Raw genomic sequence first — 15,544 nt, 5'->3', positions numbered from 1 at the left:
TAGTATTGAAAAGAGTGAAAGTACCGGTAATGACATCTCGAGAGGCAGCATCCTCGGCGTGCGCGTATGGCATAAGTCCTAACAGGCACGAGCCTCGATCGATGGTAGCATCTCTAGATCCTCTCGACCGCCATCGACATTGCCCATATTTCTAGGTGGCCTACCTCGAGCGATGGTAGCACCCGGGTTTCCACTCGACTTACATTCTGCTCAAGCATCCTCGGGCAATCCTTCATAAAGTGGTCGGCCGATCCACACTTATAGCAGGAGCGATCACGAAACCAACAGCTCCACGGATGCCATTTGCCACAATGTAGACACTCGCCCTCTCTCGCGATCATTTCCACCATCTGGCGATCGAAGTGACTCGTGTGGTCACAGGGGTCGATCGCGTCCTCGTCTAGAAAAGCCCAAACGCCTCTAGACCGGCTCACATCATCTCGAAATCTCTTGATGCTGTTGAAGAGACTTTCCGAGGACCTCTTTCGAATTCTCCGGTTCCCACATCAACTTTTGTTTCTCCTTTCTAAGCTCTTGACTTTACAAGCTCGCTCAACAAGTACTACGAACTCTCGATTTCGAGAATGCCAACGAACATCCTTATATCATCATTCAGCCCACCTCGAAGCATTTACACATAATGGCTTGGACGAAATGCATTCTCGCTGCGTCTGGCTAAGCCTCACAAATTTTCGTTCAGAGATGGAATCGACATAGAACCTTGCTTAAGATCAAGGAATTCCTTCGCTTTTGGTCGATGAATCTCGACTAATATACTTTTTTTTGAACTCGGTTTGAAAGAATTCCCAAGTCACTTGCTCTCTAGGCACCACGAAGTCGAGTACTCCACCAATAGTAGGCGGACTCGCGTAGCAAGGAGATGGTACACTTTAAGCACTCATCGGGTGTACAGGATAGCTCATCGAGCACCGGATAGTGTTATCCAACCAAAATTCAGCTCGCTTCGGCATCATCATCATCCGTAGCCTTAAATTCAGTGGCCCCATGTTTTCGAATCCTATCGATCGGGGCTTACTTGACCTTATTTGGTCGATCCACCGGAGGTATTGTAGGTCGGGGTTGCATTTGTCGGGAATGGAGGTTGTGGAATGCCGTGTTAGTTCGAATGTATTGATTAAACCATTCGTTCATCACACTATAAAAGGCTTGCCTAGCCTCATCATTCGGATTGCTGGCCATAGGTTGAGAGTCCGGCGCTGTCCCTTGCGCGGAGCAGCGCCACACTCTCCACATCATCGGCTATTGCTCGGTGGGATCGGATCCATTGCTATAAACAAACACAAAGTCAAATTGTCAGAAATCACCACACTATCGATTCATCATTACCCCAAACACATCACGGTAGTCCTAGAATCGACTAAACCGTGGCTCTGATACCAATAAAATTGTAACACCCCGAACCCAAAACCATCGCCGGTGTCGGACACGAGGGGTTAACAAGCCAAGTTCACATATTTTGCCCCCCAATTTGACATTTCCAGTCAGGCTGGAAAACTGCGTCACCGTCGCCTTAAAAATCATATCTCGAGTTTCAAAACTCAGAAACTGGTTTCGTAAATTTTCCCTGAATTTAGACTCATATATCCATCCATGGATTTATTTCTAGAATTTTTGGTCCGGCCAATTGGTACAGTTTATTAGTTAAAGTCACCCATGTTACAGGGATCGACTGCTCTGACCTTCGCGCGTTATAACTTGAATATCTCTCTGTACAGGGATTTAATACTGGTGCCGTTTGTTTCTAATGAAACTAGACTCAAAATGGAATCTGTACATATAAGGAATGACTCCTAATTCTTTCTGGATAATTTATAGTAAATTTTTAAAGTTGTGACAGGGGACCCAGAAACCGTTCTGGCCCTGTCTCACAATAGCTTTAATATCTCTTAACATGTAACTCCTATGACCATTTCGTTTCTTCCATATGAAAATAGACTCATCAAGGTTCATTTACATAGCTTATTCACTATTTAATACCATTCCTACAAATTTTGATGATTTTTCACATTCACGTCACTGCAGCTGGCAGCATCTGTTTTTAAGGTAGGTCTTACCTATTTTGTAGTCTCCATGAACCAACTAGTCTTGCCATACATAGGTTCATATATGATCATTTTAACCATACCAATGGCTGATCATGTGACCAACATTCCCATCTCCAATCCATAATCACATCATGACACCATATATATATATACAAACCGCAAATAGTCTAAGTTAGTACTTCACTTTTACGAGCCATTTTCGCATGGCCGTACACATATACATCACAGCATATTTAAACCAACAAGGGTAGTCCTATACATGCCATTTCAAAGTTCAACCAAAATTTATACCAAAATAGAGGCGTTGATAGTGTGGATGACTTGACTTTAATGATCCCGAATCCGATTGCTATCGGCGTAATCTATAAAACAGAGAGCCAAAGCAACGGGTAAGCATTTTTATGCTTAGTAAGTCTCAAGGAATAAAATCAGCTTTAATTTAAGCAATACATTCACATAACCAAATGCATCATTTCATTAATACACATTCTCATAATCATTCTTACTTCACACTTCATCATTATATACTTTCACAAAGTATCAACCATTCCAATAGCTGAAATTCGTTAGTCGATTGAGCGAATGTTGCTCAAATATGTCGACTTTCCAATGCACATATAAACGTACCTTATTCTTTGGGCTTTTCGAGCGTACTAATTGAATTTATTACAGCAACCAACACTCACCTCCAGCCCAAGCTTCTTCGGAATACAACCGGATATAACCACGTGCACGAATGCCTTCGGGTCTTAGCCCGGATAGAATGACTCGCACGAATGCCTTCGGGTCTTAGCCCGGATGTAGCCACTAGCACAATTGCCTTCGGGTCTTAACCCGGATATAATTTCCAGCATAATTGTCTTCGGCTTAGCCCGGTATCATTCAATTCTCATGCACACATACATCAATAATCATTGGACATACATATTTCATTTTCGTTACTAAGGCTCAAACACAATTATAATCACTAGCATAATCGCCTTCGGGACTTAGCCCGGGTATCATTCGAATACTCATACACACATAAATCAATAATCAATACATCCATATTTCATTCCACATAATTCAATTAAGGTCACTTCTTGAGGACTTACCTCGGATGTTGTCGAACGGCTTTTACGGCTATTCGATCACTTTTTCCTTCCCCTTGTCCAATTGTGGCCCTCTAAGCTCTTGAGCTAATTCAAACAAATTCAATTTATTAAAACCTCATTGTGCTAGCTTATGGCCGAATATTTCAAGGAGTTTAAATGGTCAAATGGCCACCCTTTAGCTTGAATACACAATGGTCATGCACATTTTATACTACATCAAGCAATTCAATACAATTCATTCGGGCATCAAGGAAAAGCTAAGGCCTTCAATAGGCTACCTAAGGCGAATATACATGTCCATGTTGAGGCCAATTATGCACTTAATACCACACAAAACAGCATGCATTTTACTAGTTAATGCTTTGCATGTTGTAGCTCAAAACTTATAATATAGCATCAAGCACTCATATGTGTGCTAGGCGAATGTGCTTGCAATTTCACAAGCATTCTTCAACATCTTCTTCTTTAAACAAACGTATTCATCACTTACTTCATAGTCAAAACATCATGTGCAAACATATATATACATATATGAGCATGGCCAAATTTCAAGGTGTCCATAGCCATCTAAAACACAAATTTTAACTAACTGCAAGAAGCATGAACCATGCTCATGAATGCATCATGGCGAATACATCATAATCATGCCCTTTTATCTTCAATCATGGTTAAACAAAAGAAAACTCAAAGTCTTACTCAAGATGGCTACAAAGAAATTTCAAGAGTAGACAATCCATCATTGCATGCATCATCATCAAGCTTCACACTTAACATGCAATGGCTTTATCACAATACCAACCTTGACCAAATACCACTTCCATGGCATAACAAGGATTTGAACCATGGCTAACATGAACATCAAGTTGGCAACTAAAACATGCATGAATCTCATGACACAACCTCATACATACCTCAATCTTGATGCAAGTTTAGCCAAATATCCTTCTAGATCTCTTCTAAACAAAGGAAATGAAGCAAAATCTCTTCTTCCTCTTAGTATTTTTGGCCAAAAGGAGAGAACAAGGATGAACAAATTTTTTGTTTTTCTTCTTGGTTGCACGGCAATGGGGAATGCTACTCTCTCACACATTTTTTTTCATTCTTTTCTTACCCATGCTTATTTGTTTATTATTTCTCCCTAATGCCCAACAAAACATGTTTCATGACATGTTTAGCCCATATCTCTTTGTCATGGCCGGCCATCACTTGTAAAAATGGGAATTTGACATGCAAGTCCATTATTTTGCATGCATGCTTTAATTAGTCATCACACATTTCCCTATCGTACTTTCAAAGTTCACTACTAAGTCCTTTCTTGTGGAATTCACCTTTATAACACTAAATCAATCATCATAAAATGTCATACATGAGCACACACATATTATAGGCATCAAAATAAATTTTTAGTTATTTTTATGCCTCGGTTTTGTGGTCCCGAAACCACATTCCGACTAGGGTCAATTTTGGGCTGTCACAAATTAGGGCCTAATCGAAATAGTGGTTTCGTGACCACAAATCCAAGATAGAAATAATTGTTTTATAATTATTTTTGGGTTTATGATATGATTTCATGATTTCGTGAAAATTTCGTGATGAAATTCTATGCATTGAGCGCTTAAGTTGAGATTAGGGACTAAATCGAATAAATTGCAAAACTTGTGTTTTAGAAGTTTTTAGTATGAAATTGCTTCGAGATATTAACTAGGAGGTCTTAAATAGCAATTTGACCAATTCCTAAGTTATGGACAAAAGTTGGACATGGAGGGAATTTTTTTAAAAGTTTAGTAGTAAGGGCATTTTGGTCATTTGAATATTAAATGAAATAAAATGGGAAAAATAACACAAAAATTGGTCATCATCTTCACTAGTTGCTGCCGAAATTTGCTCTCCTCCATAGCTAGGGTTACTTCAACTTTCAAGCTGCATAATCAAGAAAGGCGTGGAATCGACCTCGAACGGGGGAAGGAAAAAGTTTTGGACTAAATTGCAAAATTTCCATATTTTGCACCGAGGTAAGTTTGTATGTAAATAATACATTAATTTCATTTACATTTTTATATTTCAGCCTATTATATATATACTAGTTGATGTTGAAGTATAAATCGACTATTGGAAGAATGGAAATAAGTAATAGAGAGAGAAATCCCGGTTGAACATTCGGAAAGATCAAATAAAATAGATGGAGCGTAGCTAGGTCACATGTATGGTGCTGAGTGCACATCATGTGTACAAGAAAGCTACGAGATACTATGTAGTAGCTAGGTCACATGTGTGACACGGGATGTATCTCATGTAGACAAGAGAGCTACGGGAGAGATAAATGTAGCTAGGTCGCATGCGTGATTCCAAGTGAAGGACACCATGTAGACAAGAGAGCTACGAGACAAATTGGCTAGGTCGCATGAGTGGTACTAAGTGTTCAGCATGTGTACAAGAGAGCCGAATTAAATGAAATATGATGGTGGGGCTGTGTGCTGAAACCATCAAGTATCGAGGATTAATCCGAATTATTCAACGGGATGGCTTTGTGGTTACATTGTAATCATGGGCCTATACTCGTGATGTATGAAATGTGGTGAAAATGATTTGTGATATATATATATATATATATATATATATATAAGTTAAAATGAGGTTAGTATAAAGAATGTGTGAAAGAGTGAAATTAGCATTAAAACTGTTTTGGACAGTAGTGGTGACATGATTTTGAAAAATCACCAAAAATAGAAGGAATTCAATTAGAGGTTTAATGAGATGTGAAATTAAAGCTTAATGAGTCTATTTTCATATAAAAGAAACAGAGCAAGCAAAGGAATTCTATATTTTGAGATATTTACAATTGTGTGTGACTTGCTCAGGATGACTATAAGCTTACTTTCTTTTCTCTCTTTTGTCTTATAGTGTCATCCAGCTAGCACAGGAGTTAGAGATCGTTGAAGATCCGCCCGCACTATCAATACTTTTAGTATTTGAACTCAACATTTTGAAATATGGCATGTATAGTAGACTTAGTTATTTTGTCACGTGTCATAATTGTCTAGGTTTAAAATATTAATTATAGTATCAAACTAATCATTTTGTACGAAGTCTTTGAAATTGGTTTGTATTGTTAATGGCATATGTTATAATGATTCATGATCAAATTGCACGCCATATTTTTGTTTGGGTTTTATTTAATAGTATATACTATAATTTGTTAATACCTCGTACCTTGTTCCGGCGATGGATACGGGTAAGGGGTGTTACATTTAGTGGTATCAGAGCTATGGTTTAGTCGGTTCTCAGACTAATAAAGTTGTGTAAAAGTCTAGCTATACATGCCATAAAAATATTGTGATAGTGTGGTAACTCTTGATTATTCTAAACTGTGTTTTGTTTTAATATAGTAATGGATCCTGATGAAACTGCAGCTGATGATACTGCTAGTAATGCGCCGGCTCCCGCACAAGGGACCGCGCCTGTGGAAAGCAGACTTGAGACATTGAGACAGGGAGATGAGGCTCGGGATGCCTTTCTCCAAATGAACAATTGGTATACTAAGTTTAGTCGAGCAAATCCAAATGCTCAACCTCCTCCACCCCCTCACATACCTCAACGATTCCTGTAGCTGCTCAAGGCATAGATTTGGTAAGAATGAACAAGCCTCCAGTTGACAAGATTCGGAAACAAGAGGCCGAAGAGTTTAGAGCAAAGATCAATGATGATCCCGAGAAAGCGAAGTTCTGGCTTGAAAATTCTATTCGTGTATTTGATGAGCTCTCATGTACACCCGAGGAGTGCTTAAAGTGTGTTGTATCACTTTTGAGAGATTCGACCTACCATTGGTGGAAGAATTTGGTAGTAGTGGTGCCAAAAGAAAGAGTTACTTGGGATTTCTTCCAGGAAGAATTCAGAAAGAAATACATGAGTTAGCGATTTATTGATAAAAAACAGAAGGAGTTCCTTGAATTGAAGCAGGGCAAGATGTCTGTGGCAGAGTATGAACGCGAATTTGTAAGACTCGGCAAGTATGCCAAGGAATGTGTGTCCACCGAGGCCATTATGTGCAAAAGGTTTGAGGATGGGCTAAATGAGGACAGTAATGTGCTTGTGGGAATTTTGGAGTTGAAAGAATTTGTAGTATTGGTTGATCGAGCTCTTAAAGCCGAAGAATTGAACAAAGAAAGAAGAAAAGCTGCTATTGAGGCTCGAGATGCCAGAAAAAGGCAGATAAGCAAGTCATTTCAATCTCAATCAAAGAGGTCCAAAGAGACAAACCCTCGAATGACAGTTTCAACTGGGGATTCACACAGAGATCGTGGTAGAGCATATTCGGGGTCTAAAGCTCAAGCTACTTCGGTGGCAAGTGTGGGTAATGTGTGACCTAGAAAGCCCGAGTGTCAATAATGTGGCAGGCAACATTATGGTGAGTGTTGGGGAAACGAGCGAGCTTGTTTGGTCTGGTTCTCATGAGCATTTTATTAGAGACCTGTCCAAGAAAGTTAAAGAAGAAAGATTTCAGAGTGCTAGACAGAATACCACCGCTAGTAGAGGTAGACCACCTAGAAATACTAGAGGTGAGACTAGCAGTAAAACTACGATGAAGGATTCAGCGGTGAGATCAGAAGCTAGAGCTCCTGCTAGAGCTTATGCTATACGTGCCCGAGAGGATGCATCATCTCCCGATGTCATTACTGGTACATTTTCTCTCTATGATACTATTGTTATTGCATTGATTGATCCTGGGTCCACTCATTCCTATATTTGCATGAATGTAGTATCTAATAAAAAGTTGCCTGTTGAGTTTACTGAGTTTACGATTAAAGTGTCGAACCCGTTAGGCCAATTTGTGCTAGTTGACAAGGTTTGAAAGAATTGCCCATTAATGATTCAAGGTCACTATTTTCTAGCTAATCTGATGCTGTTACCATTTGATGAGTTTGACGTTATTTTGGGAATGGACTAGTTGACATTGTACGATGCCAAGGTAGATTGTAAACAAAAAACACTAGAGTTGAAATGTGAAAATGGAGAAATTCTGTAGGTTGAAACAGATGAATCAAATAAATTGCCTATGGTGATTTTGCACATGTCTGCACAGAAATACATGAGGAAAGGGTGTGAAGCTTATCTGGCTTATGTAATGAATACTGAGTTGCCTCAATTGAAGTTTGAATCAGTACCGATAGTCTGTGAATTTCCAAATGTATTTCCAGAGGAATTGCCTGGGTTGCCTCCGGACAGAGAGATAGAGTTTGCCATTGATTTGTTGCCGGGTACTGCACCGATCTCAATTGCTCCATATAAAATGGCTCCGACTGAATTAAAAGAATTGAAGGCTCAGTTGCAAGAGTTAACAGATAAGGGATTTGTGAGACCGAGTTTCTCTCCCTGGGGTGCTCCTGTATTGTTCGTAAAGAAGAAGGATGGTTCAATGAGGCTTTGCATTGATTACCTTCAGCTTAATAAGGTGACTATAAAGAACAAGTACCCATTGCTGAGGATTGATGATTTATTCGATCAGTTAAAGGGGGCCACAGTGTTTTCAAAGATCGATTTGAGGTCTGGTTACTACCAGTTAAGAGTTAATGAGTCGGATGTGCTGAAAATCGCCTTTAGGACAAGGTATGGACATTATGAGTTTCTTGTGATGCCTTTCGGCTTAACAAATGCTCCAGCTATATTTATGGACTTGATGAACCAGATCTTTTGGCCATATTTGGATAAGTTTGTAGTAGTGTTTATAGATGACATTCTAATTTATTCTCGGGATGAGTCTGAATATGCCGAACACTTGAGAACCATATTGTAGATCTTGAGAGAAAAGAAACTGTTTGCTAAGTTTAGTAAAAGTGAGTTCTGGCTTCGTGAAGTTGGATTTTTGGGACATATAGTCTCAGGTGATGGTATTCGGGTGGATCCGAGCAAGATTTCCGAGATCGTTGATTGGAAACCGCCAAAGAATGTATCCGAGGTTAGAAGCTTTTTAGGCTTGGCCGGGTATTATAGACGTTTTGTTGAGGGATTTTCAATGATTGCCTCTCCTATGACTAAGTTGTTGCAAAAGAACGTTAAGTTTGAATGGACTGATAAATGTCAGCAGAGTTTTGAAAAGTTGAAAGCACGATTGACTAAAGCACCAATTTTAGTACAGCCCGAGCCAGGGAAGGAGTTCGTAATTTATAGTGATACATCATTGACAGGCCTTGGATGTGTGTTGATGCAAGAGGGTAAAGTGGTAGCTTATGCTTCGAGACAATTAAAACTACATAAGAAGAACTATCCTACACATGATTTGGAATTGGCCGCTATTGTCTTTGCCTTGAAGATTTGGCGACATTATTTGTATGGTGAAAAATGCCAAATTTTTACTGATCACAAAAGTTTGAAGTATTTGATGAATCAAAAGGATTTGAATCTGCGACAGCGGAGATGGCTTGAATTATTAAAGTATTATGAGCTAGTGATTGATTATCATCCGGGAAAAGCAAATGTAGTTGCTGGCGCCTTGAGCAGGAAATCTCTTTTTAACTTTGAGAGCCATGAATGCGGGGTTAGCATTGTCTGATGATGGGCCAATCTTAGCAGAAATGAGGGCTAAACCGTTATTTCTTCAGCTGATTTATGATGCTCAAAAGAACGATAATGAGTTGCGAACCAAGAGAACTCAATGCGAATTAGGTTACGACTCAGATTTTCGAGTTGGACCAGATGACTGTTTGATGTTTCAAGACAAGATATGTGTACCGAAAAATGATGAATTGATTCAGAAAATATTACATAAAGCACACAGTGGTTGTTTGTCAGTTCACCCTGGTAGCACAAAAATGTATAATGATTTAAAGAAGTTGTATTGGTGGCCAGGTATGAAAAGGGACATTTCTGAATTTGTAACCAAGTGTTTGATCTATCAACAAGTAAAACCTGAACATCAAGTACCTTCAGGACTACTCCAACCAGTAATGGTGCCTGAGTGGAAATGGGATAAGATTACCATGGATTTTATAACCGGTTTGCCTTTGACTCCTAAAAAGAAGGATGTTGTCTGGGTAGTGGTTGATAGGTTAACAAAGTCAGCCCACTTTATACCAGTACGTACCGATTACTCACTTGATAAATTAGCTGAATTATATATTGCTGAAATTGTGAGGTTGCATGGAGTACCTATGTCTATAATATCAGATAGAGATCCGAGGTTTACCTCGAGATTTTGGAAAAAGTTACAAGAAGCTTTGGGTATAAAATTGAACTTTAGTACCACGTTTCATCCACAAACAGATGGTCAGTCGGAAAGAGTAATCCAGGTACTCGAGGATATGCTTAGATGCTGTGTTTTAGAATTTGGAGGTAGTTGGGAGAAATATCTATCTTTGATTGAATTTACCTACACTAACAGTTATCAGTCAAGTATACAAATAGCACCGTACGAAGCATTGTATGGTCGCAAGTTTCGAACTTCTTTATATTGGACCAAACTTAGTGAGAAACAGATTCACGGAGTTGATCTAGTTAAAGAAACCGAAGAGAAAGTAAAAGTAATTCGGGATTGCTTGAAAGCTGCTTCAGATCGACAAAAGTCATATGCAGATTTAAAAAGAAAAGAGATTGAATTTCAGGTGGGTGATAAAGTGTTCTTGAAGGTGTCACCATGGAAAAAGATTCTGAGATTTAGCCGAAAAGGCAAGTTGAGTCCGCGTTTTATTGGGCCGTACTAGATTACTGAGAGGATTGGACCAGTGGCATATCGGTTGGCCTTACCGGCAGCGTTAGAAAGAATTCATAATGTTTTCATGTATCAATGTTGCGACGTTATCATTCTGATCCTGCACATGTGATTTCTCCAACAGAATTTGAGATTCGACCGGATATGACCTATGAGGAGGAACCAATAAAGATTTTGGCTCGGGAAATTAAACAGTTAAGAAATAAAAGTATAGCCTTAGTGAAAGTATTGTGGCACAGACATGGGATAGAAGAAGCTACGTGGGAACCTGAGGAAGCTATGAGGAACCAGTACCCGAACCTCTTTACCGGTAAGATTTTCAGGGACGAAAATCTCTAAAGGAGGAGAATTTTGACAACCCGAATTAGGGCCTAATCGAAATAGTGGTTTCGTGACCACAAATCCGAGATAGAAATAATTGTTTTATAATTATTTTGGGGTTATGATATGATTTCATGATTTCATGAAAATTTCGTGATGAAATTCTATGCATTGAGTGCTTAAGTTGAGATTAGGGACTAAACCGAATAAATTGCAAAACTCGTGTTTTAGAAGTTTTTAGTATGAAATTGCTTCGAGATATTAACTAGGAGGTCTTAAATAGCAATTTGACCAATTCCTAAGTTATGGACAAAAGTTGGAGATGGAGGGAATTTTTTTAAAAGTTTAGTAGTAAGGGCATTTTGGTCATTTGTATATTAAATGAAATAAAATGGGAAAAATAACACAAAAATTGGTCATCATCTTCACTAGTTGCTGCCGAAATTTGCTCTCCTCCATAGCTAGGGTTTCTTCAAGAAAGGCGTGAAATCGACCTCGAACGGGGGAAGGAAAAAGTTTTGGACTAAATTGCAAAATTTCCATATTTTGCACCGAGGTAAGTTTGTATATAAATAATACATTAATTTCATTTACATTTTTATATTTCAGCCTATTATATATATATACTAGCTGATGTTGATGTAACACCCCGAACCCGAGACCATCGCCGGTGTCGGACACGAGGGGTTAACGAGACAAATCCTCTTAAAGTACCGACCAATTTGGCATTTCCAGACAGGCTGGAAAACTGTGTCACTGTCGCCTTAAAAATCATATCTTGAGTTTCAAAACTTGGAAACTGATTCCGTAAATTTTCCCTGAATTTAGACTCATATATCCATCCATGGATTTATTTCTAGAATTTTTGGTTGGGCCAATTGGTACAGTTTATTAGTTAAAGTCACCCATGTTACAGGGGTCGACTACACTGACCTTCGTGCGTTACAACTTGAATATCTCTCTGTACAGAGCTTTAATTCTGGTGCTGTTTGTTTCTAATGAAACTAGACTCAAAATGGAATCTGTACATATAAGGCATGACTTCTAATTCTTTCTGGATAATTTATAGTAAATTTTCAAAGTCGCGTCAGGGGACCCAGAAACCGTTCTGGCCCTGTCTCACGAGAACTTTAATATCTCTCGGTATACTGTTCATATGATCGTTTCGTTGCTTTCATATGAAAATAGACTCGTCAAGGTTAGTTTGCATAACTTATTCACAATTTAATACCCTTCCTACAAATTTTGGTTATTTTTCACATCCACGTCACTGCAACTGGCAGCATCTGTTTTTAAGGTAGGCCTTACCTATTTTGTAGTTTCCATGGACCAACTATAGTCTAGTCATACATAGGTCCACCTATGATCATGTTTAGCCATTCAAATGGCTGATCATGTGACCAACACTCCCATTCCAATCCATAATAACATCATGAAACCATATAAAATTACAAACCACAAATGGTCTAATTCCGTACTCCACTTTTACGAACCATTTTCGCATACACATATACATCACAAAAGCACTTGAAAACAACCGAGGGTAGTCCTATACATGCCATATCCAAAGTTCAACTAAAAGAGTACCAAAGGGGGTTTGATAGTGTGGATGACTTCACTTCAATGATCCCGAATCCGATCGCTAGCGAGCAAAATCTATAAAACAGAGAGCCAAAGCAACGGGGTAAGCATGTTTATGCTTAGTAAATCTCAAGCAATGAAATCGGCTTTAACTAAAGCATTACATTCACATAGGCAAATGAATCATTTCATTTATACACATTCACATAATCATACTTACTTCACACTTCATCAACATATACATTCACAAGATATCAACCAATTCAAGAGCTGAAAATTCGTTAGTCGATTGACGAATATTATTCAAACGTATCGACTTTTCCATTGCACATGTAAACATACCTTATCCTTTGGGCTTTTCGAGCGCATTTAATTAAATGTATTACAGCAACCAACGCTCACCTTCAACCCAAGCTTCTTCGGAATACAACCGGATATAACCACACGCACGAATGCCTTCGGGTCTTAGCCCGGATATAACGACTCGCACAAATGCCTTCGGGTATTAGCCCGGATATAACAACTTGCACGAATGCCTTCGGGTCTTAGCCCGGATAAAGTCACTAGCACAATTGCCTTCGGGTCTTAACCCGGATATCATTCAATTGCTCATGCACACATACATCCATAATCATTACACATTCATGTTTCATTTTCGTTACTAAGGCTCAAACACAAATATAATCACTAGCGTAATTGCCTTCGGGACTTAGCCCGGGTACCATTCAAATACTCATACACACGTATTAGTAATCATTACACATCCATAATTTCATTTCACATAATTCAAGTAGGGTCATTACTTGAAGACTTACCTCAGATGTTGTCGAACGGCTTCAACGGCTATTCGATCACTTTTTCCTTCCCCTTATCCAATTGTGGCCCTCTAAGCTCTTGAGCTAATTCAAACATATTCAATTTATTAAAGTCTCGCATGCTAGTCTTGGCCGAATACACACATCATTGACTCAACATCACATAACTAAGCACTTTAGTCAATTTTCTTTAATTACGCACACATTCGGCCTTAGCTCACAACAAGGTAGCCGATTACCTAAGTCAAGAATAGGCACCATTAAGCTTGCCTCTAACCAAATGCATGCACAATAATTCCCCTCATGTGGCCGATTATACTTAGTCATACTTGCACAAAATCAACAATAAATTGCAAGATTTTCACATCATATGTGTACTAGGCCAAATGTACTTGCAATTTCACAAACATTCTTCAACACTTTCTTCTTTAAACAAACATATTTATCACTTACTTCATAACCAAAACATCATGTGCAAACATATATACACATATAGGTGCAAGGTCAATTTCAAGGTGTCCATAACCATCCAAAACACAAATTTTAACTAACATGCAAGAAGCATAAACCATGCTCATGAGCATACCATGGCCGAATACATCACACACCATACCCTTTTAATTTTTTTGGTCATGGTTAAACAAAGGATTCAATGTCTTACTCAAGAATGCTAAAAGAAATTTCAAGAGTAGTCAATCCATCATTGCATGCATCATCAACAAGCTTCACATTTAGCATGCAATGGCTTTAACACAATATCAACCTTGGCCAAATACCATTTCCATGGCACAACAAGGATTTGGACCATGGGCTAACATGAACATCAAGTTAGCAACTAAAACATGCATGAATCTCATGACACAACCTCAAACATACCTTAATCTTGATGCAAGTATAGCCAAATCTCCTTCTAGATCTCTTCTAAACCAAAAATGGAGCAAAATCCTCCTTCTTCCTTAGTTTTGGCTCAAAGAAAGGATGAACAAATTTTTTCTTTCTTTCTCTACAACTCACGGCAATGGGGGAATACCACACTCACACACATTTTTTTTCATTCTTTTCTTACCCATACTCCTTTGTTTATTATTTCTCCCTAATGCACCAACAAAACATGTTTATGACATGTTTTGCCCATCCTCTCTTGCCATGGCCGCCACCACCTATAAAAAGGGGTATTTGACATGCAAGTCCATTGTTTTGCATGCATGCTTTAATTAGTCATCACACATTTCCTATCATACTTTCAAAGTTTACTACTAGGCCCTTTCTAGTGAAATTCACATTTATAACACTAAATCAAATCATCAAAATGTCACACACAATTTAACACATATCATAGGCATCAAAATAAATTTTAAACTATTTTTATGCCTCGGTTTTGTGGTCCCAAAACCACATCCCGACTAGGGTCAATTTTGGGTGTCACAACTCTCCCCACTTAAGAAATTTTCGCCCCGAAAATCTTACCGATAAATAGGGTTGGGTATCGCTCTTTCATAGAGTTCTCGCTTCCCAAGTAGCTTCTTCTATCCCGTGTTTGAGCCATAACACTTTCACTAGCGGAACCGCTTGTTTCACAACTCTTTCACTTCACGTGATAGGATACGACGGTTCTTCCTCATAACTCATATTGGCTTGAATTTCAACCTCGATGGACTAATCACGTGCGATGGATCGATCTATAGCGTCGAAGCATCGAGACATGAAAGACGTCGTGAATCTTTTCGAGTTCGGGGCAAAATCAAACGATATGCAATCGACCGACTCGCCAGATATCTCATATGGCCCAATGAACCTCGGGCTCAACTTGCCCTTACGGTAGAATCTGAGTATCTTTTTCCAAGGCGAAACCTTAAGAAGCACTTTATCCCCACCGATACTCAATGTCTTTTCGCTTCAGATCCGCGCACGACTTCTCGACGATCGGAGGCTATCTTTGATTTTCACGGTTTACTTTCACTTTTG

Source organism: Gossypium arboreum, chromosome 9 (assembly GCF_025698485.1).
Source record: "Gossypium arboreum isolate Shixiya-1 chromosome 9, ASM2569848v2, whole genome shotgun sequence".
Lineage (NCBI taxonomy): Eukaryota > Viridiplantae > Streptophyta > Magnoliopsida > Malvales > Malvaceae > Gossypium > Gossypium arboreum.
The sequence above is the reverse complement of the archived record's forward strand: the minus strand, read 5'-3'. Positions refer to the sequence as shown.